At 39.2% G+C, this 22,909-nt stretch overlaps 1 protein-coding gene across 5 annotated transcripts in view; it reads left to right on the plus strand.

The window, feature by feature from the left end:
- sema5ba (sema domain, seven thrombospondin repeats (type 1 and type 1-like), transmembrane domain (TM) and short cytoplasmic domain, (semaphorin) 5Ba) overlaps positions 1-22,909 on the plus strand; it is a 226,256-nt gene that overhangs the window by 47,393 nt on the left and 155,954 nt on the right. The window contains exon 1 of one of the 5 annotated variants that reach the window (XM_042495044.1): positions 13,414-13,475. The exons of the other annotated variants lie outside the window; for them this stretch is intronic. The gene's annotated coding sequence lies outside the window, so the exon portion shown is untranslated. Of the gene's footprint in view, positions 1-13,413; positions 13,476-22,909 lie in introns of those variants that run through there. 5 annotated transcript variants of the gene reach the window in all.

The following is a 22,909-nucleotide window of genomic DNA, read 5'->3' on the forward strand; positions in this document are numbered from 1 at the left end:
GTGAACGTGGTTTCTGTGCCAGTTCTGCCAGACCTGCATGTATTCATCCATTACCCAGCATTACCCATACCAGGACTGGATCCAGTCTTTCACCGGACTAATTGCTAATTAGCCGCGTAGCAACGAATTACCAACTCGCTACAAATTAGCTCCTTTTTCCTTCAACTTCAACTGGAATTTAAGTCGTCCCCGAGAGTAAACCACAGCTGCTGTCAGACCTCTGTCTCGTTTTACGCCGTGAAAAGTCTCGTGTGATGATCATGTGTGAGTGTGAACAGTTTGTGTGTTTATCACCTGAGTCCCTCCTGCAGGAAGTGAGACGGAGCAAAGTGATAAGTCAATCAATGTTACAGTCGATTAACAGGTTAGATAACAAATCTGGTGACTGATCAGTTGTTGAAGTCACGAGAAAACAAAAATTTCTGGTTGCACCCTCTAGAGCAGGGATACTCAACTTGTTTTATTGGGGGGCCACTTTTGACAAAAAGCCAGGGGCCAGTCACAGGAGCCACAAACATGTTTCTAGGATCGTGGGACATTCCTCAGATTTTAGGACATTTTGGGTATTTTGGGACATTTCTCTGATTTCTAGGTTTTTAAATCTTTTGTAGGATTTTTGTGGCATTTCTTTGATTCTGGAACATTTTTTTGATTTTATGATGTTTGTAGGATTTTAGGACACTTGTACGATTTTGGGAAAATTGTAGGATCGTAAGAAGTTTCTAGAACTTTAGGTAATGTCCAAGATTTATGGACGATTCTAGATTTTATGACATTTCTGGGATTCAAGGGCATTTTTAAGTTTTTAGGACATTTCTCGGTATGTGAAATTTCTAGGATTTTAGGACATTTTTTGGATTTATGGATGTTTCTTAGATTTTTTTTTACATTTCTCAGACTTTGGGACATTTCTAGGATTTTAGGACGTATGTATTTTTTCAGGACAGTCTTCAGATTTTAGGACATGTCTCGGATTTTAGGACATTAGGAGCTTAGCTAGGACCTCTGTCAGGGGGTGTGGGCGGGGGATTATCCATTGACCCTTTTTTTTATAAACAATCTATATTTTGATGCTGTTTTATGTGCTCTGGCACCTTATGTATTTTAAAAGTATAAAAACAATTCCCATTGTGAATCTCTTTTCTTTTTATTGTGAATTTAAAATGGTTAGTGGACCACCTGGCATCCTAACAGAGGCCAGATTTGGCCCGCAGGCCCTAAGTTGAGTATAACAATTTTACAATGTAAAGATTTGTTGCTTTTCTCTGATTTATAATGTAATATTTTAACATCTTTAGGTGCTAGATGTCAACTTTCTCTTAAGTTGATAGATTAAGTGATAAAGAATATAATTAACTGCACAACTATGATGTGTAACTATTGCATCTTGCCGGTTAAGGAGCTAAAATTATGGCGTTCAACCAGGTTTTGTGTTTCCATCAATGCTGTTCAGAGCTGGGTGTGAATTCCAATTATAACTTTTCCCACTGCATTAAAAAGCCAGTTGTTAGGGGTGTTAGCAGAGTTTTTTGTGCAGTGGGAAAGAGTTTTGAGTGTCCAATTTTGCTAAAACAGTGTGTGAGAAAGCACCAAACTCGATGCTCGTGTCTGAAAATGTTCTTAAAGGATCCTCCGCACTGATTATTCTCTGTTAGCTGGCTGCTTCCAGAAAGTGCAGAGCACACTGGCTTTAAAACTCCAAGTAATGAGCAGGTGCAAAAATCCAGAGAGAAAGAAAGAAGCGAGGATGCGCGGTTTGACCTGGTCGATGCTTTAATGTTGCGGGTCATTTGAGATGATTGGATGAACCCTGAAGTCTTTTATCTCTCCGCCACCCGAGAGGAGGAGTGTTCAAAAGTTTTAGGAGTTAAACTGAGAAGGAAGGTCAGACACTCAGAGTCTGCATGAAGGATTTCAGCCGTTGCAGAGTGCTTGCAACATATAAATGTCTCTCAGTTATGGATGGCCTCCGCTACAAGCTTCGGTGGAAGTTTAGTCTTCAAACATCAGCGGGTAGCTCAGACTCAATACAGAGCGATCAGAGTTGATCCTCTGGGCCTGAAAACGCTCGAATCGAGTTTCCGCAAAACGCCCATAAATTCAGGGTGCACTGTGAACTATAATGTCAAAGTCTTCAAAGAAAACTAAATAAGAGAGCTGCTGAAGGCACTGTAAAACTCCCGGTGTGTGAAATGTTTGTTCCTGGCACCTCGCCTTTATTTATCATCTAATCAACTGGAAGCTCTTCCTCTGCGATTGATGTCTCCCTCATTTTATTTTTCTTTCCATGATAGGTGGGAGATTTCATTACTTTCCAACATTGTTTCCCGGTTTTATGAACTCAATCGCTCTGCTGCAGTAGATAAAGGAAGGGAGGAGGCTTTTGTCCAGGGGCTGTGGAGGAAACCCTGAGCCTGTAAATCCTGCACTGATCTTTGGATCATTAAGCTGCGAGCCCTGGGTCCTTTGGTTCTTTATCACCAGGTCTGGATCCCGGTCCATAATGGAGGCTAACTGGCTAATGATTAGCTGTCTTCTGCAGCTGCTTCTGCGATCGCTGCCGCTGCGAATCGTCGGCGGCTACGAAAACACGTAAATCCAACCTCAAATACTTTCACTTTTTATTTGTCCGACCTACTGTCTCGACATCTGAAACGGCTCTGCAGCTTTTGAGTTTGCTCAGTGTGAAATATTATTGATGCTGTATTTATATACTTATTCTTTTTATTGTATTCATTTTATTTACTGCGATTAAAAAAAACAAAAAACACATTATGTATTTATTTATGCCCACCCTGCATGGCAATTTTTTGTATAACTTCCTTTTTTTGTTTTATTATTATTATTAGTAGTAGCAGCAGCAGCAGCAGCAGCAGCAGTAGTAGTAGTAGTAGTAGTAGTAGTAGTAGTAGTAGTTGTAGTGGAATTAGTATCATTATTATTTGTTTCGACACTGCCATATATTTTCTTTGGGGGAAAGTTCAGATGCTTGTACATTGTTCTGTATGTTTCAATGTATAACTGCATCAAAGTAATGAACATATGTTTTTAAATAAAAGATAAAAGAAGAAAATTACCTAGAAATTTGTTTTAGTTTAACCCTTTGCTCACGGCTCAAATGGTTAAACTATGAGTTCAATGTGATTTGTATCTTGTGGCCTTTAAAATTGCAAAGATATTCCTGTAACTGGTCCACAAAACGACGGTGAAGTGTTTTGTGTGCATGTGCTGATGAATCTGACAAACAGCATTAACTCCTCTCGTTGCTGCTGCTGAACAGATTGCCTCGTCTCTAAACAGTCTCTAGCTTTATGGAGCTGAGAGGAAGATGATTGGCTTCTGTGAGAAATAAACACTGAGAGGCAGTGTTGTGGATAATGATCGTCTTTTCTTCCCTGATTACTTTTGGTTATTCGGCAGCTACGCGGGCGTGTGAATGTGATGTGTCTCAGGCTTTGAAGCAAAGATACAAAGAAGCAAATGATCACAGTGTCTTCACTGACAAAGTTAGCTTTGAATTAACCAGTGTTAAAAAGATACCATATGTTCAGGGGACACAAAGAGCCTGTGTACACCTGCTTTTAATATGCAACTTGGATGACCTGATCATGAGTGGACGGAGCTAAATACAAGTGTAAACAACCACCAAAGCCCCTTTTTCCACGACGCAAAAACACTAACATCTTTCTTTTTACTGTAATGGGAAGGGTAGCAATCAGGTCGAATGACTCTGCAGGAGTCACAGGTATTTATCGCCTCCAGTTTTGGTCAACATCGATGGAAACACAACACCTGGATAAATGTGCTAATTTTAGCCCCTTAACCGAAATGCTGCGGCACCACTAAATACCTCTGTGACTGAAAAAGCAGACTGACCAAATGCTGTCCGTCTGAACTGTGGCACCAATATCACATCACAAGGCTATTACAGATTTGCGCAAAACTTAAGCGATATTTTCAAAATGTCGATAAAATACAATTGCGAGATGACTGCGTTGCCGCTGAGTGATGTTAATGCGACTTCACAGTCCAAGAAACATGCCGATGGATGTACAAAACTTTAGCAGGTTTATTTCTATTGCAGCCACCGCACTCGCCGTCATTATTTCCAACCAAAGGCGTGTTATAGAGCGACAACAGAAAGGCGAGCCCCTTATACGTGGGAGCGGCCATGTATGAGGGATTTCTGGGAGCTAATGGTCCACGATTTCACGGAGGAATTGTGGATTCAAAACTTCCAGATGATCTGCTGAACTTTCTCAGAGTTAAGTGATGCAGTAACAACTTGTAGCTCCTGCTGCATCATGAGGGAGCCAGTTCCTGCTGACGAGCACGTAGCCATAGCATCATGTGACCTAGAAAAGCTAAAAGACGCTTTTCGACTGCAGTTTTGCAAAATATGTCTTTTTTGGAATCTCCTGAAATACCACCTCAAGCGAGCGTAAAAACTTTTTTGCGATAAATGGATATTTTTTTGAAATGGACGTGTCTCCACTAAGGGTATTTTATATTCTTAATCTGAATTTGTACAATTTAAAAGTTAATGGAAACCCGCCTACTTTTGAAACGTTATCATGATACGTATGAAACATGAAAATATAGTGCATACGTTGTTTACAGAAATGTACAATTCAGACATTTTCTTCTGGTTTCCCTGTAGCTGCTGAAGCCTCTGTGGTTACAAACTAAGTATAAATCCAGCTTTAATGTGTTAACAGCTGTAAAATCCAATTAGAAACCCTTGATTTATTTTGGGCTCAGCTTCACCTGAATCTGAACCACAAAGCAGAACTGAACTGTCCCCTCTGTTGGTGAGAAAACCTCTCTGACTCCGTGCAGCTGCTCCGTTGTGGGCTCCTGGCTGTAAACTTGCTGTTTGCTGCTTAATCATTCAGTAAGGATTAGTGGCACTGTGTGTTTTCTAATTATAGACCTGGACTGTGCACCCTCCTCCTCTGTGGGGTCAAATCTAGCCCACCAGGCCCTCAGCCAGCCGCTTACTCACAGCTACACTCAACTGCTACTTTCACACGTTTGTTTCTGTGTCGTTAACTCGCCATCTTTTTTAGTATTGTCTTTATTTTTCCTTTTTATCACTCCCTGGTTTCTTTTCTGTCTTTTCCCCCCATGTCTCTTGTTGAGCTCACAACAAAGACTTTTCATTTGGATAAAATAAAACTCAATGAGGTAGCTGTCAAAATAAATCACTTCCTGTATCAAGGAGGAAACAAGGAATCGCTGGAGAGAAAAGGACACCAAGTATTTTTTTTCCTACGCACAATCAATCAGTTCCCTTTCACGTCTTTTCACATCTTTTTTTTTATTCTCGCAGAACAAAAGGTTTGATTAACCCCTCTGGGAAAGCTCATTATCCATTTCCATTACAAAGGTGTTTGTAGGACACTTGCATTTGAAACGCCCGAGCGAAAAAAACTTTGATCAAAGGAATATATTGACGCCTGTGAGCGCTGAAAGACAATAATAGAAAAATGATGGCTGCCAGTCTCAGCTTAAGCGTGCAGTTAAACAACGGGCCAGATGCGTATCCTGCATTGTTGATGTCAGCAGCGTGTTTTTGATCTGCTTTGTGTCCAGTTGACGAACCGGGACGCTGAATATGAGCTGACAGATTCAGAAGTCTGCGTGTGTTTTTTATTTGTCTCCACTGACGTCAAACATGTTTTATTCTGCCTTCTTTCACTTACATGGAGTGATATGCACCAGTTGGGCTTGAATTATTTATTTCTGAATTTATTTTTATTATCACACCCTGTTAGGGTCCTTTTGGGGGTTCCATTGTTAGGCCGAATCAATTTCACGTCTCCAAGGGACATGCAGGAAATGATTCAATAGATTTGTAATCAAAGCGCCTTATTAAGCAGGAGCCATGATCGGATCAGTGTGTATATTTTTCCATAAGTTGTTTGTAGTTGAGACAATCTAAATGGGCATCTGCACGGTGAAAACAGAGGCCAAAAACACTGAGATCAAACAATAAAACTAAGCAGCGTAGATCAAATATAAACCAAGATTCTGAAGCTGAGTTGCATATTTCTCACTTTTGAAGGCGTTTTACCAAAGGTTATTTTCTGTGACCTGAAGTGCAGTTTGCATGTGGACAAAAGTTTTCAGACAAACCTGTCTAAGTGTGAACAAGGCTTAAACACAGAGGGAAAGAGGGTGTTAACGAGGAACAGTGAACCATATTATGGCGGAGCAGGAAATCACAAAGGTGGTAAAATACAGCGTTCATTTGATGTCGGAAAGTCGGAATTTCCGAGTTGGGAAGTCGTTCCTCCACCTTCGCTGTGTTCACGTGTTTTTAGGTCGTAAAGTGGAAACAACACGGAAGCTACAAAGAAAATGAGTCATATTTTAATGATAAGAGTGTTAAACAAGAGGTTGATAGCTTTTTCCAGTTATTATTTTATTTTTATATATATTTTATATATATATTTAATCTAGGTCACTAGCATTAATACCATATTGTACCTAACATGTGATCAAAAATGTATATTTATTACATGAATTAATAAAAAAGTTGCTTCTCATTGACTAAACATTGACTTTTGCCCACCATGGATTTATGACGTCATGTCGGGAACTCGTGTTATAAAATAGTGTTATCAGTGTCAGTATACTCGCCTGGCATGCTTTATAGTTAAAAGTTTACTGGTTTGCTACAGCTAATAGATGCAGATACTAAAATGTGCAGCTACTAAAACTTAATGATAGCTACGAGCAATAAAATAAAGAAATATGTAATGTTTTACCATCAATTGTTGACACTGTTTCAGTGCTTTCAGCCATTTCTGCTGCCCTGAAATACACACAAACGTCACAACCCGGCAGCTCCGGTATCATTGAAATTTCACAATTTCCCACTCATAATTTTGTCACTGGAGAGATGTTTATGTGCTTGTAACTCGTAAATACGATATTTCCAAGCAGCCATTGTTTCACACGGTCCAGTCCACATAACATCACCCACCATCAGGAGAGTTTATCGGTTTTGTGTGGCACATTACATTCTGGCAGCATGTCATTTTTCTGTTTTCTCTGGTCATGTAGCACCAAAATCAAAAGTATTTGTGTTTTTCTACTGCAGAGACGGTCTAGTTTTATGTGAGTACTCCCTTTGTTTAGTTGAAATACTTCTTTGGATTTCATTTCAGCATCTCACCTTTAAAAACATACATTCACTCGGACATATCAGAATGGGAGTACATGTAATTGTTGTTCTTGCACAGGATGACCTCCTCTTTTCTGAAGAGTAAGGTTTCTTTACAGAATTAATTACTCTGAGGTTTGGGGCTGAGGAGATTTCTTTGTATTTTCAATCTCTGGGTTCCTTTGTGTCCCTCCACACTAACATTATGCAGCAGGATTAGTTTTACTCTCTGTGAATACTGAAATGTAGAAAAAGAGACACACACAAATACAAAAAACAGACTTAATTGAAAAGTGGGGCAATATTAAACTAAGCAGGCTGCATCAATTAGTTAATGGTTAGGCCGGTAATTAGATCTTTGGAAAACGTTCTCTTTGTACAGGTGACTGATAGTTGCAGCTGGAGAAACGCTCATGTTGTTCCCCAGAAAATATCTTGGATGCTTCGACTCTGGCACATTATAAAACCATCCACACGCGCCCTTTGATGAAGATATCCACGCCGCAGCTTCCAATTTACAGCTCAGCTTGATCAAACTGCTCATTTACAGAACTAATGAGAAAATGAACAAAAATTAAGGAATCATTTTGTTGTTGTATTTCATCAGGAGGAGGAGCTGCATTTCTCTCTTTCTGCTGCTGGTGATTATATCACAATTTCGACACGACGTGGCCCTTACAGGCGCTCGGCGACGGCTCCCTTTTGGAATGACAAACATAGCGTCGAAGGCGTGTTGTGTATCGGGGCGGTAAACAATGCCACCAGTGATCAGGCTTGTTTTCATTTCCATCACCAAATTTCCTGGCATAATGCCTGGGTCACGCATCAAGAAGACTGTAACGAGAAACTGTGTTGTGAGACCACATAGCAATTAAAAGCGGATACAAGATGTGTTTTTTTTCTAATTACATCACAATGGATTTAATTATAGCTGCATGTTTTGCAAAGCAACAGTGTCGCAAATAGCGTCAGGCTTGATCGTCTGTCTTCTGTTTATGACAGGATGCTCCCTCCTTCTCTGGACTGTAATCAGTGTTCGAGGAGACACTATGATATGGAACCAAACGCCGGCGCCATTTGGGAGATATAGAGGAGTTTATGAAACGGAACAAATGATCCGCTGCAGCCTTTATGTCCGTCTGTGTCGGACGTGTAACTGTCTCCAAAGAATAGACGAGATTTAATGTTTTAAATGATAACTTAATGATTGGTGACCGCTGATGAGCTTTTTTTTTCCTGTAAGGCTGTTTCAGAGTGCTCGTCCACAAAGTTTGGATGCTTCAAATGAAAATGTGCACAGAGAGAAGCTTTTTCTCCAAAGTTGAACCTCTGACAGTTCAAAAGCATCGCGCTCTGTGACAGCTGACGGGGCTCCTGCGATCGTTACTCCCCGACACTTCCTCTTCCTCCTTTGCTTTCAGTCTCTGTGAGAACAGCGGGGTCTGACAGCGCCGAGCACAACAGGGTGAAGTTTGTGAAATGGAAATGGCTTTGTGGTAGCTTCTAAACGTCTGACCACTTTATCTCTCACTGTGTGTGAGTTTGTGTGTGAGATATTGAGCCTCGGGCAGAAACACTGACTTAAAACTCTCTTAATTTTCTGTTAGGAGAAAATAATAAAAGAAGTTAACTCCAGATAAACCAAAAGCTCTGAACCATCCAGATCTGCTCTGACACAGGTGGGCCCAATGGTGAAACCCACTTGAGCATTTATTTAGCATTTAGCATTTATTTATTTATTTATTTGCACAGTAAAAAAAAAAAAACAGCAAAGCATCAACATAATAGAAGGAGACTGTGCAGGTGAGATACAAAAAAGCCTTAGAGGCTTATAAGAGAATTTTACCTCAAAATAAATTACGAAATCAAATAAAGTGTCCTACAATGAAATAATGATAATAAAGAAAATAAGATCAAGCAGGCATAGGATCAATAAGAATGCTTACATTATATGGCAGAGAATATACATTTAAATGTATATAAATTTTATATAATTCAATTTATATAGTTTATTTTTAACAGGGACAATACAAATTAACATAGGACAACTTTCACCTGTCACAAACAGCTATTGTTTCCAACTCCTGCCTGTAGTTAGGCTTTTAGTAAAGAAAAAGAAAAGAAAAGATATCAAGGTTACACACAATAATGCACGTACAATGACAGTTATGGCAAAAAGAAGACAGAAAGGTAAATATTTACAACAAGATTACATGAAATTACAACATATAGACACAAAAGACACAAATATCAATATTACATAAAGTTACAACACTCAACTGAAAGACATAAAATAGTTGAAAAATGCTCAGATCTTTGATTTTGCTTCAGCCAACCTTTAACTCTTTTATTAATCTTGTTATCTTGTGTTTATTTTATTTCGGTTGGAAATCTTCCGTAGGTGTAGATTAGGGGCGTGCCATATCAATTATTTTTGCACACTGAAATTTTATACACTACATTGTATTGATAATTATTTGACTTTATTTTATTTTATTTATTTTTTTTAGAATTGAGTTTTTTTTTTTTTAGTATTTATTATTTAGTATTTATTTTTGGAGTTGTTATTTTTTTCCGTGTGGATACTTACAGATGTGCTCGTATGTTATGTGTGGTTGTGTCTATCTATCTACATGTATGTATGTTGACATATACAGCTGTATATGTTTTGTTTTGTTGCAGTCGTGTGTTCCTGAAATTAATAATAAAACATATTCAGTATTTTGGTTTTTTGGCCATATTGTTTCAGCTGCACTTGTATATTTTCAGTTGGCTTGTGTGCAAAAATCTCAATTTGTAGTAACTAGTAACTAAAGTCATCAAATAATTGTAGTGGTTTAAAAAGTACAATACTTCCTTCTGAAGCGTAATGGGGTAAAAGTAGAAAGTGTTATGAGATTAATAAACTCGAGTAAAGTAAAAGTACTCAAAATTGTTTAAAAATTATGTTTCTCAAAATTAAACGTAAGTTTTGTTGAGTTGGACATACAGTTTGTGGACTGTGAAAGAAGAGCAAAAAAGGGAAACAGTGAATCTGAGAAATGAACATGTATCACCAGAATAAGAACAAATTGTGGAAACAAACAAAAATAGGAAAAAAAAGTGTTTGTATCACGCTTCCTGCAGGAGGCTCATTGTTTAGATGAAGCTACATGTGTCCAGATTGTGAGACGGACTGCATTTTTTCTGTGAATCCATCTCTGCTGGTGATCTGACTTTGTTTTCCTGCTCTGTATGCAAATTACCAAGAACATCACTTCCACAATGTTTCTGCACAAGCTGCAGAATTTCCCCCCACAGGACGGTGCGGAGCATGAGCCATTGTTATGGTAGACAGAGCGCTGTCTTGTTTTCCTGGAGGGCCCATTATGTTCTGTTTAGCCTTTAAGTTGCAGCTGCAAAAAAAAATGCCAGAATCAGTGTTTGCTAAAATATACAGACGGATGTCCAATTAAAGAAAAACAAAACACAAAATGAGGAATTATCTTTTAGAAAATCGGTGTTCACGACTCGCAGAGCTCAGAGACTTGTAGAGTCTGCGATGTAATACACAGTCAAAGCTGCTGAGGCCAGTTATTGACGTTTGTGGGTTTTTTCCTTGTTTAATTTATCTGTAGGTTCCTCGGTGCTAAATCATGCAAGGATGTGGAGTGCATTATAATAAAGCAGTTGAGGGAGGCAGAACAACATGATCAGCTGTTGGAGAAAAACGAGCACACTGCAGCTCACTGAGTTAGTTAAAAATCTAAAAAAACACTGAAAGCAGAGGGCTGACGTCGACCGCAGCTTCCACCAGATGTGTTTCTTTACTCAGTTTACATCTGCTGTTACACAGGGGTGTAACGTAACAAAGTAATAATAATTTGGTACAGTAACTAAGTATTTTTGGGAGTATCTTTACTTTACTATAGTCAACTTTCACTTATCTTCCACTGCATTAACTAAATAAAATGTATACTTTTATTCCACTAGATTTCCCCAAAGCACTGTAGTTACTTTAGTTATGAAACAGAGAAAGAAGGGAGGAGGGAAGGAAAAACTGGATTTTGTTCTTAAAATCTTATTTTTCGCCAAGTGTAATGCACGCTCCTTTTTTAAGGTGGTGTATGTTGTGTCTAAACAAATTTTAAAATTCTCAAAATTCTGACCACTTGGTTTCAATTACCAGCATGTACTTTTACTTTCAATACTTAAGTACATTTTATATCATAAAATTACTTTTGATACTTAAGTACAGTAAATATTAGACTCAGAGGTCCTGGCTAAGCCCCCAGTGGTCTAAGAAACATCCTCAAATTCTAGAAACGTCCTATAATCCTAAAGTCCTAACATTTAAGAAATGTCCTAAAATCCTAGAGACATCCTAAAATCAGTGAAATGCCCTAACATTTCTAGAGACTTGGAGCTGTATGACCCCTGACCTCTTGTCTTTTTGCAAAATCAAAGCAAGTTGAGTATCTCTGCTTTAAGACTTTTACTCATCTAATATTTTACTAGGTGACTTTAACTTTTACCAAAGTCATTTTCTGAAGATAATCTGTACTTTTACTCAAGTATGACTTTCAGGTACTTCATCCACTGCAGCTTTTATATAGTATTAGTGATATTTGAACCTATAAACGTGTATTTGTGTGTGTACGTATCGACTATATGTTGTAAAAACTTTGTTTGCTTCTTTGCAAGAATCCAAGCTGTGATCAGCGTGATGGAACAAACATCCAAATCTTCCCAGATCATGACTGCAGCATAATCCGCATTTTCACTGTCCGTCTGATGTTTTTGATACTCTCAAAATATTTCAGTCACGGTTCCCAAATTCCCTGCTTCTTTGTCACTTTTGCTTTCCCTGAATCTGAATCAGGAGCTGTAACCATAGTTTGCTAAATCATAGTTTTTAAGTGCACAGCTGGACACAGGAAAGGTGGATTATGCTGCAGTGTTGTGAAAAATTGACACTATTTCTTCAGAAAAACTTGTAACAGACAGGAGTTTAAGTCAATGTCCTGACTTCCTGCAGAAGCAAACAACAAACTGTTTACAGCCACCTTTCAAACCCACAGTGATGCATTTTTTATCAGATAGATGTTGGGTTGAGTATCTCTTTCTTTAAGAGGACAAAGGCGGTCCAGTGGTCAGAAATATACACTGAGTGTCTACACACTGAAGCGTTTGTTCACATGAAACTTGGAGGGCCCCCGCCAAAATTTGCCTGATTAGATTCTCAGTGTGTTGACTGTGTTTACTGTTTTATTTTTAGCTGCCTAGTTGTCACTAAAACATCACAAGATTCATTTTCATGTAAACAGGAACATGATGTGCGTCTGTGTCACAGGCTTTGTTCAAATTAAACTAAGAGCCAAACTGACAGGCAGAGTTGGGCCAGAGTTACAAATTGAGGACTTGAGGCCTGTTCCACTGATAAAGGACTTGACTTGACTTGAAAGGAGTTTATTTTTTTTTTGTTCAGTATTTTTCGAAATATTGAGGTGTTTCATTTTGCCTTAAAAAAAAAAGTTTTGCTTTTGAAATTTGATCGGTGTAGTCCTGTCAGGATAACTACTTTTGCTGGGTGATATATTGTAACGGAAATAATCACGTTAAATGACATTTTTTGTCATTTTGAGACCATTTTATGCCACTGACATTGTGATATAATTTGTGTTATGAAGTTACTTTTGAAATGTCGTGGGTTACAGATTACAAGTTACAAGTAATAGAACTATTTTAATTACTCCATCAAAGTTATCAAGATTACAACATTTGATTACTTTTTTATTACTTTCTTTAAAAAATGTTTCAAAGTGGGCAAAAAAAAAGATTCCTAAAAACACAAGTGCAAAAGTTTGGTATACTTATCATCAATTGTTGAGACTCTTCTGTCACAACTCGTAAAATCGGGTATCATCGAAATTTTCCACTTTCCCACTAGTAATTACGACTTTGGAGGGGAGTTCATAACTCGTAAATACGGTAAATATGACATTTCCGAGGAGCACGTGAAGGCAGCATTTATACAAACATTGGCCGACAAATCAAAACCGAGTGATGCCTCTTTGTAATTATAGACGATCTTCGCAAAGCTCCGTAACACCGCAGTTCCCTCCAAAATCAACCCGATGTGCTGCCGGGCACAGACGGCCTGAGAGCGGGGCGGCTCGCCGGTGGATTTACGGAGTGTAAAATGAAGTTGTTGGGGGATAAAACTACAAATGACGGACTTTTTGGCTCGTTGTCAGGAGCTGTCAAGCTAACGGCTATGATGACTGTGGCTTTTTCTCTTCAAAAGTACAGGTGCAGGTTCATGGTAAGCTAACCTTCACTTACGCTGTGTCGCGTTTAATTTTTCTTCGGACTCGCGCAAATATGTTAGGCAGCTGTGGAGGAAAAAAAACATTATGACCTCCGTCTGAGTTATAATGGTCGCTGTTTATTTTGGCAAACATCTGTATCAATATGGAGGGGGCGATTTCTTGTGTAATTTGCATACACCTCAATGACGCAGCTAACCTCAGTCCGAAAACGGTTTAATTTGGATTAACGATATTGTTGTCGGTAGAAAGACGAGGACGGCGGCTCAAAATCGACAACTTCCGACTTCGTAAGTCACTAAAAACTCACTAAGGTACGTGAATGTGTGTTTTTAGTGAGCCCACTAGCTTGGTGTTTGGTCAGACATTTGCTAGCTGGGATGCTAACGTTTGACCTGATTATCAGAATTTCAACGGTGACTCTGAAGTTCGCTTCCGATTCGACAATTAAAGGCAAGTTAGCCTTCAAAGCTGCCCGAAACCTACTTTAACATTTGTAAAACCTTTATTATATGTATGGAAATGTGTATATATATTTTAAAAGGAGATTTCACTGCATTTTGAAGTGTAAACCATACTGAGACAGGCCCAGAAAGGTTAACGGCTGAAAAAAATCACAGTTTCAGATTTGTGAAACCCTTATTGTATTTGTGAAAATGCAATCATTCAATTTCTTACATTTAGACCACATAATATGAAACTACATTTTATCAACTTTAAGCCACTCCGGGATAATTAAGTCTTGGTTGTCAATATTTTAAACAAACAGCTTTATTCTTTTCTTTTGTTTTGCATTTATGCAAATAGATTAAAGTTTTTACAAATTGGAAATTGTGTCTTTATCAACCTTTAGCCTCTCTGGGATAATCTAGTCCTGATATGACAAGTCTTAGTATAGCGATTTTGGATCTGGACCTGGTTGAATATTGTTTGCATGTGAAAAATACAGTGAAACAAATAGAATAAAGGTTTTTCCAATATAAAAGTGGGTTTCAGACAGGGTTAAGGCTTTGCTTATGATGTCTAACATGCTTTTGCATCAGTAAGAGGTATATCAAGCCAAGGATTGGACGCTCAGCATTTCAGTAACATTTCCCTTAACCGCTGTATTGGAAGCAAACTTAAATGCAGCAGAATTTCACATGACTTGAACTGTGACTTGTTTGACCTGAGTGAGCAAGCAACTTGTCTTGCTTGACTTAAAGTTGGGCTATATATAGTAGTAACTTGAGACTGCCTTGAGACTTGCACATGTTTAACTTACTCCCACCCCTGCTGATAGGTGCTAAGTGATGTTATAAATATATTTTTAACTTATGTAAATGTCCTCACTGTGTAAAATATGGATGTATTCAAAGTCACTTTTAAAAGTTAAACCTTTAAAAAAGCTGTCGAAATTCTGGCCAAGCAGCAGTGATCTTCACTTGAAGGTCGAGCTGATTCTCAAATATCCTGACTTGAAGCTGTGCGTTTTTATGTGTGTCCTTAATTCAGTAAAGATGTAAGAGAGGCCAGAAATATATGCTTAACAAAAGAACAGCTGTCCGAGGGAGTAAAGACAGAAAAATGAAGCAAAAGTCCCTTCCCTAAAGATATAATTTGAGATAACCAGCCAGACTTTGATTTAAAAACTCAAGCAAAAGAAATCCTATCACAGGGTGAGTTTCACCTGAGTGGACAAAACTAAAAATGCACAAGTAACCCACTGGTGTGCTTACAGGAGAGAGAACAAATAACTTCAATAATCTTGGCTAATTGAAAAATATAACTTAAAATAAATTTGTTTTTGGAGTCACATTTTGATGAGTATACAATTGATGGACAAGCTTAATTTTTACTAAAAAAAGGATTTGTCAAAGAATATCTGTTGAAAGCTATTTCCATTTAGATTTCATGCTTTCTTGCGTCCAATACTTGTACAAGTTCTGCTGAGAAGACACTTGTTCAGTGCAGTTTACAGTATATAAGCTCCTCTTGTGACAAGCACAGCTCAGATAATGTTCCTGTTAATAGAAAGTGAAGAGAAACATAGAGGGAAAATGGAAATGAGCTGCTGATTATGCACCAGACCCCCTCTATGAAAGTGAAAGAACATGCAAATTATATTTTAAGGAACTCTTTCCAGCCCAATCACTAGAAAAAAATCTTGGCATTGTTTCTGCAAACTACAGATTTGTTACAATTGTACGTTATTATTTAGTGGAACTTTATGTTTCTTTATGATTCAACAGCGCTGTGGTTAACATGTGTGGTAAGGCTTGCAGGAAAAAAATGATTATGTTAAGGGGAAAAAATATGTTTTGGCTTGAAATACTGGCTTTTCATAGCACTATCTGGGTGGGAGAAACAGCCTAATATTCTGCTGATTCGAAGGGAAACGGGAAGGTGCACTATCAGACTCTAATGCACAAAGGATTTAAGTTGGGTGTCGTAAAACCTAATTTGTCGTGCAGTACCTAAAACGAGACACACACTCACAAATTCGTGTTCACATTCATAATAAATATTTTTTTAGAAAGCATAACAAGCAGCAAGTGGCACGGAATAGATATTGCACATTTCCCATGTTACTTAATGTAATTAATATAAGGGAATGTCGACGCTATTTTTCGATACTACTTTGTAGTACCTTAAAGGTATTGAGTACTAAAAGCCAGCCCAGCAATGATTTTCTAAAAACAGCTAGTTTTGTTGTGTGTTGGTCTGCATCTTGGTAGGCGTTTTGTCTAGTTGCCATGCCATACACCATCTCCTCCACCCTTTGCTTGACCGGCAGCTCATATACTAAATCACCTTAGAAACGTTGATACAATACATATAAAATGTACAATTGTAACGATTTGTGATTTGCAGAAACGTACAATATGAACATTTTTCTCTGTCGACTGGGCTTCTGTTTCACCTGTATTCTGTATTAATAATTCTGATCTTGAGCTTTCTTAACTTAAAATAACGAGCTGTGTTGGTTTGGACAGTGTGTGGCTCAGTGTTGTGATGAGGCTGTGGGTGAATGCTGTAGATTGGAGGGATGCTTATTATATCACAGATCAGACCAATTAAGGCAAAGGTGACAGTATTCGGATTTACTCGAGGCGGTGCCGCCAACGCCGCTGACCTGTTGCATCTGTTGTGACGGCAGTGTTGAGATCACTGAGAGTCTGAGGAGACTTGTTAAGAAGCAAAGAGCTGCTTCGCTCAGTCTGCTGCATCATTGGCAATTGATTTTTCTCTAGACAGCACAGGGACCTGAACACACACACACACACACACACACACACACACACACACACACACACACACAGATACTGTACTAACCTCACTGACACCCATACACTCCTGGTGCAGGCCTACCTAGTGTCACACACTGTAGTGCTGTGATCCTTTACTTACGGCCCTCAGGCCAAATCTGGCCCTTGTTAGGTGCGGGGTGGCCCCCCAATCATTTTCTAATTCACAATAATAAATTATGTGATTCACACTAGAAATTGTTTTTGTATTTTTAGTATAAATAACGTGCCAGATTGGTTAAAAAAACATCAAATAATAATAATAATAATTTGTTTATCAAATGAAGTGCCAGAGGAGGATCCCCCACACGTCATGACGGAGGTCCTAACAAAGCCCCTGAAGTCCTCAAATCATAGAAACATGCTAAAATCCCAGAAATATCCCAAAATCCTAGAAATGTGCTTAAATCTTAGAAACTTCCTAAAATCCTAGAAATGTCCAAAAATTCTAGAAATGTGCACAAATCCTAGAAACATCCTAAAGTGCTTGAAACATCCTAAAATCCAAGACCTGTCCTAAAATACTAGAAACATGTATGGGGGGCAGCTGTGACTGTCCCCTGGCCTCCTGTCAGTCTGCAGAAGTGGCCCCAAAGCAAAGCAGGGTGAGTATCGCTGCTCTGGCGTCCTGTTTTTGTTATATGTGTAATCGGAGGCTTTTGAAAGGGATTATTTGCCACATTGTTACATAACAACTAAATTAATGCTCCCACTAAAATTCCTCAGTTTGGAATCACAGAGGCGCCGTCGACAGACTGTGTGTTTGTATGTAGTTGGCAGGTGATTTTTTATTAAAGTTTTGCAGCCAATCCCCTTGTAGCACAATGGTGGCGGTTGATGAATGCCCACAGCTAAAATCCAATAAGATGGATTTGGTGGGAACAGCACTCTCACAGCATCTCTCTTCCTCTCTCTCTTTCCATCTCTTGCGCCCTCCACCTCGCTCCATCACACACGCCCAGTCGCTCATCCACCAGCAGGTCTCCAAATCAGCCGTTTGTTGGTGGCAGATCAATGCTCTCTAATCGACAGGGGAGGCACATTGCTGGTCTTTAATGGGATCCCTCCTACCTGTGCTGCCTGTCTTACGGAGTCTGAAGTGGACTCTGCGCAGCGATCGGTGATCAACGGCGACAGACACATCAACTGTCCGCTATTGTCTCCATCGTACGTGACGGCTCGGCGCAGAAAGACCACAGCCTGCTGTACAGACCACTTTAAAGGCTCTGAGAAACGGCAGCGTGAAGGCAACAATCCTGCACTTAATTACATTCACGTGTGATTTGTATTGGATTCCAGTGCTGCTGCTGGGCAGAGAGGGCGGACTTTGCTGACTTACTGTACATTTAAATGTGCTCCTTATTGTGTTTAAAGTTTAGCTGGAAGAATTATGAAAGCATAAATGAATGAATAAAACCCCTGTTGCTCTTTAGGGAATCTGACTCACACAATTAGCCTTTACAGCTTGCAAATAAACACCTCACTTTACACCAACAATCGGTCTACAAACAGGAGAAATTATTAAAACCACACTGACTTCAAGCTGTAATAAAAAGAAAGTTCAGGTGCCAAGTCAAGTTAGTTTGTTAAGCAGATGGAAGCTGCAGGTGACAAAAGGGGTGATACCTGTTTTTGTTTTCTTCCTTGGACATGATGTATCTCCGCCCAGCGGGTAAAACCGAATCTTCAGACAACAAAGGGTCTGATGGATTTGCTTTGATCTTTGGAGTAAGCTCATAAATAAAGCTGTTGTTTCATTTCATTGGTACTCTGCACCCAGTAACTAGAAAGACAACAGCATTGTCTGTTTGTTGGTCTGCATAAACAATGTTTTTTTGAGAAGCAACCCCTTACAGCCACAGTAATAATGACTGACTTCTTTCAGCTGCAAAGGTGGATGTGTGGTGGTGTCATTTTACTACAACTCATAGGGTGGATGTTTGGGATGATTGTGAGGTGTGAATTTAAATGTTCTGTATGCAGAGCATTTATATAGCCATGGACCCTCTGTGTGTATTGTTGGAGCCTCTTTGTTGTTTATTTTGGTAAATGGATTCACATTATATGACGGGATGTTGTAGACAAACACATCCCCTTCTTTAACTCCTTAACCAGAGAGGCATAATCGGACAAGTGTTTGAGAGGCTGTGTGTGTGTGTGATACATGAATGTGTGAATGCATGCGCGAGCATGATCACAGCACTTGCAAATTTGGCCTCATTTTAAAGTCATTCATGATTTATTTTACTTCCTCTGAGATTTATTATTAGGGCACCAGTTATGAAAGTAGTTTTCTCTGACCTTTAAATGCTCTCAGCAGGGTTTTTGCTGTGTCTGGGTTTAATGGCCTCTAAGTGTTGTCTTTGAATGGGGCTCGATGTAAATGCACGTGTGATGCATGAAATCTCAGTACTCTTGTGAGTATGTTCGCAGCATTCAATATCAAAAACTCATTTATTCTTTGATCAGACCTGATTTGAATATGTTTTTTTTTGGCAATTAAAGATTATTGCATGTAGGCAAAGTTCTTGTTTGGTGACATGGTATGGTTGGTTGGTCAGTTGGTTTCAGCAGTGCTGTTGCGTAAAGATCTCACAGGCAAAAAAATCAGATACAGGGAAAGGAGGTTTTTAAGCTTTTTCTCTGTAAATCCTGTTGTGAATTCATGCTTCCTGGTTGTTTGTAGCTGCCCTGAGCTGCTCGCTGTCCATTAGCATTCTTCAGGGATATCTGGTAGGGGTCTCGAAGGTTGTCATAGCACTTGCTGTACCGACTGCTCCTCTTTCTTATAAGTAATATGAAATTTTCTGCTACTTGTAAGATGTTGAATAATCTGTACAATAACCAGCAAAGGTCGCCACTCCAAACATTAGCATTCATATAGCTATGCTCAGGTTTGATGCCACGCAAAATGCAGAATAACAATGGAAAAACGGAAAACAAACATGCTGCCACACCTCACAGACTTGATGATTATGAGTAAATCTCTACTGGTGTACTAATCATGTCATTTGAATGATTGGTGCCTTTTTTTTTGACTGTTGTTTAGCTTTAATTTTAAGCGCTGCTTCCAGAGATGTGATCAGACACAATGTCCATATAAATTGCTTTCCTCCACCAAAAAAAAAAAACCCCAAATCCAAAGCTGTTCCAAAATGTGACAGTTTATCTTTTTCATTCTGCGTACTTCTCCCAGACAAGAAAACAGCTCGCACAGAATCAGCATGTAAAGAGGTACACAAGTGGTCTGTGTTGTGTCTGGATGACCGAGGCCGCGAGCTCAGTGCCGCCGTCCCAGCCGTGTCACTCATAACACAGACACAGCGCAGACACAAAGAGCTCTTTAAACACTAACCACAAGCTTGTCATCAGGCTGCCTGTGATTGATCACTTTGACACAGTTCAGCGCTGTGTCATTATTGTGAGAGGCCTTGAAAATGTGGCTCTTTTCAGATGAACTGTCATCTCTAATAAAATATCACTGTGGATCAGATGAACCTTGCGACTGATGCTTTGAAAAGGGCACCAAATTTGTATCAGTGCAGTCGCAGCTTCGTGGTGTTTAAAGCCACCAAAGGTTTTCTGCTTTTCCACCTTTAATTTTGCATTCTTCCTGTTGGAATACTAATTTAAACATTTGCTTCATTCCTCCTTGAAATTCAGACTCCTGTGAGAGAAGGCTGGCATTTGCGTTGATCAGTCATGCACTCAGATCATGGCTTCTCCAATGTTCCCGTGTGTGCCATGGTGTCAATTAAACCTGAGGTCTGCTGTGCTCTAGCGGGCTGACTCCGTCTAATGGGGCTCCATGCAAAGAGACTATCCATAATAGAATTAATAATGAGACACACTTGCGAAAAAGGGCTCAGTTATCACCACCATCTCATCCGCGGTGAATTCTTACTGAGCTCCATCGCCCTCAGAAATAAAACATTAGAAACAAAACTGGACCATACCCCGAGACTGGCCGTCAAACCTCAAGTTCACGCTGCATTAAATTCCAACGAGTTCCAATCCTGCCCGACTTCCTGGTGATTAAAGCTGCATGTGTGTGTTTCGGTAGGAAAGGGGAAGTGTGGTGTTGTAGAGGTACAATTCAGATCTATCAGCTCAGAGAGGAAGGGAGCTGACAAGGAGCAGAAGGGTTTATTAGGGCTCTTCTCTCTGCTCGGTGCCACAGAAATAGAACAGAGGAAAGATGAGCGATACTGCTGCCATGGAGAGATCTGTGCTCTTCCAGCAACCTGAGACAAAATGCAACAATAATGTAATAAATACACATTTTGGTAAAATAAATGAACACTGAACATTAAATGAAAGCTTTTACAAAGCTGTCTAAAACATTCCATGTCAGGTTTATTTAGTGATGTCTGAAAATTTCCAGTAGCAGCAGCACTATTTGGAATAAATGCAGGAACTGGGCCATTGTCATTAACAACAATTGTTGCTTTGACTGAATGGATAAAGGAAAGAAAAGAATTTTTCTTTTAGAAAATGTATCAGCAGCTAACTTTTTGTTTGACTGAAGTCTGAGAAGTGCAGCATAAAAATCGAACAGCAATTAGAGATCAGCATCAACAACAACTCGCCAACCCAATCTCTAGAATATATGCTGGCATCATACAATCCTGCACACTATGTACATCATAATGTAGCGGCTACATTGTAACTTAATGTTTTGACAAGACTTTGGTTGTCGTCTGGTTAGGTTTAGGCACAAAAACCACTTGATTATGGTTTAGAAAATATCTTTTTTGATGGTTTTTGCTGAAAGTATCCACTTTGTATGGCATTATAACAGCAGAATACATAGCAATGTCTCATAAAAACAACTGCTTTTTGTGTATTATCCTGTCAGGTAACCCTGAGATGTCTCTTTAAAAAAGAAATGCTTTTCATGGCATTATCCCAGCAGGAAATGTAGCGATATCTTGGTAAAAACAACAGCTTTTTGTGGTACTATGCCCACAAGACACTAAGTGATATTTGGGTGAAAAACAACCACTTTTTGTGGTTGTCCCAGCAGAAAACTAAGCAATGTCTCAATTTTAAAAAATCCTTTTTGTGTCACTATCCTGAGAGGAAACACTGTCATGTCTTGAGAAACAACCACTTTTCATGGCACTACCCTGGCAGGAACCGCAGCAATGTCTCTGTAAAAAAACAACCGTTTTTTGTGGCACTATACCTGATACAAACACAGCAGTGAGTTTCTTAAAAAAACAATCAAGTTTGGTGGTTTAAGACTGTTGGAAACTGTTTGCTTTCGAACATAGACTGTACATTAAGACGCGCCCCCACTTAACTCTGCTATACTTACCCGAAGCTGAAATATACAGCTGCTGCCATGTTGTGCTGATGATGTCATTTGGAGCCGAAGTCTGCGCAGTAGCGACAACTGCAGTGAGTGAGTTCCTGCCAAAACCCCCATCCAACCAATCGCGAGCAGCCCCATTAAATGTCAGTGCATTGATTGGTTGTCACAGCTATCAATCATGTAGAATTGAATAACTCATAAAACAAACCAACAGAAAAACGATCACTTGAACAGACATCATAGTGATGAGACCTATACCATGCACTAACATGGAAGGGCGGTCTTATGACCTATACTGCAGCCAGACACTCCTGAAAAAGCTACATTTTGGGGGATGTCATGCTGTCCATCTTCATATGCAGTCTGTTGTTTTGAACAGTGGTCTGCAGCTTTGCAGGCGTCTCTCCTAGAAGTCACTCGTCTAAATGAGGCCAATTGAGTTACAACCATGTGTGGCAGTAATAGCTACAATAGTTTTATTATTATGTGAATTTATTCGGGCCCTAGGTTATACTGTCTGTTGCAAGAGCAGGACTTTTCCTTGTTCTTGGAAAGAAACAAACAACTGTCCTGTAGACTAGAAACAAACAGTTAAATCTGTTATGTTGAATTTTGGAAGTTAAGATATAAATTGGAGATACATATCTATCTATCTATCTATCTATCTGTCTATCTATCTATCTATCTATCTATCCATCCATGTATGTACATGTATATGTGTGTGTGTGTGTGTGTATGTATATCAGACCAGAAACGAGAAACATCACAAAAATGTCTGCTGCTGGTATGCACCCACTCTGTTTTATTTAATGTCAGTTTTATGATG

Source organism: Plectropomus leopardus, chromosome 10 (assembly GCF_008729295.1).
Source record: "Plectropomus leopardus isolate mb chromosome 10, YSFRI_Pleo_2.0, whole genome shotgun sequence".
In the NCBI taxonomy this organism is placed as follows: Eukaryota; Metazoa; Chordata; class Actinopteri; order Perciformes; family Serranidae; genus Plectropomus; species Plectropomus leopardus.